This window comes from Pinus tabuliformis, chromosome 6, assembly GCF_031772625.1.
Source record: "Pinus tabuliformis cultivar Carrire ecotype Pingquan chromosome 6, CPIR1, whole genome shotgun sequence".
In the NCBI taxonomy this organism is placed as follows: domain Eukaryota; kingdom Viridiplantae; phylum Streptophyta; class Pinopsida; order Pinales; family Pinaceae; genus Pinus; species Pinus tabuliformis.
Genome location: NC_142292.1, coordinates 5,288,865 through 5,290,314, shown reverse-complemented (window position 1 = coordinate 5,290,314; position 1,450 = coordinate 5,288,865). Strand labels below are relative to the sequence as shown.

At 35.0% G+C, this 1,450-nt stretch overlaps 1 non-coding gene across 1 annotated transcript; it reads left to right on the top strand.

Annotated features, from left to right (window-relative positions):
- Positions 1–245: 245 nt before the first annotated feature.
- TRNAL-CAA (transfer RNA leucine (anticodon CAA)) lies at positions 246–326 on the top strand. The gene has a single exon. It is a non-coding gene; the product is annotated as a tRNA-Leu (tRNA).
- Positions 327–1,450: the final 1,124 nt, after the last annotated feature.

Sequence of the window (1,450 nt, the reverse complement as noted above, 5' to 3'; positions counted from 1 at the left end):
AAAATATTTTTTATTTTGTACCATATTCAATTCTTTAGGTTTCTATTGAATTGAAAAAGAAAGGATGTTCATTCAGTCGTCTTGTTTTATAGGAAATCTCCTCCAGATAAATTTTTTTTTATGATGAACCTATATGACCAATCGTATATCAATACTCGAATACGCTATCTCTAACATATGTTCATTCATAGATCAGGATATTTTTCATATATATATATGAATGGAATAGAATTTCCTTTTGGGATGCCTTGATGGTGAAATGGTAGACACGCGAGACTCAAAATCTCGTGCTTAAGAGCGTGGAGGTTCGAGTCCTCTTCAAGGCATAATATTGCTCATGCTTATTGAATGAGCAATATTATGGCAAATCTCGTAGAGTATCTCAATAGATTGAGATAGATTCTCTGTTGATACGAGGTATTCCGACGATCGATTACCTACAAGTTAACACTGTTGGAATAGGACAGTGGATCACAGGTAGGATCAAATCTTCTCTACCTAATGAGGAGTCCATTCCGAATACACCCTCGTATTATGAGGTATATTTCATTAAGGACACAGATTGAGAAGATCGATACATAGATTGACCAGATACCACCTCTATCAAGATCTTGCAATATACAGGAGTTACGACCGAACCTCACCAACTATATCCATGTCGGATCCTGTGACTCTATCCTTTCCTCTCTTCAAATAGTGTGGAAAAAAAATAATGCTAGAACCGAAATCGAGGAAATAAGGAGTAAGCATAGTCTAGTTAACTTAATGAGATATTATTAGACTATGCTTACTCTTACATGGTCGAGATCTTGGAGTGAGGAACCTCAAATTAAAGATCTATCAAGTCTTTATAGGATCTTAAATTGGAGCATATGTAGAACCTCTCATTGATTCCCACGACCCTACTACCCCGTCAATTTTCTTTTACTTCATTCCATATTCTCCCAGCTGATATCAAATCTTAATCCTGTTGTATGAATTGAGTGTTCAATTTCATTGGGAAAAAGCCATTTATTCTCCAACAATGTCTTTGTAATTTGATCCAATAACATTCTGTTAGATAGGAACATATTTGATAAATATTGATAACTCTCGAATAGAGTATTATAAAGAAAAGATTCATTAGATAATAACCTATTGGTTCCGAGCCATCTTTGGCGATGAATTAACGATTGGAAGCGGTCAACCCTTTCTCTCGAATTTTCGGTCAACCAACGGTTATATGAATATATAGGAAAATATGGCTGCATACGTTCCAATTGGATACCAATCGCTTGAATGCATTTGAAATGCTCGATATGTCTATGTCTAAGAGACAATGGTTTCCACCAATTCATGACCAAAACTGAATTGATCGTGGATTTTGAATCATATCTACGAAAAAAACTTTGGATGCTTTTTTTAGGGAAAAAATCAGGTTGTGTTATTAATCTTCTTGCACCATAAGTAA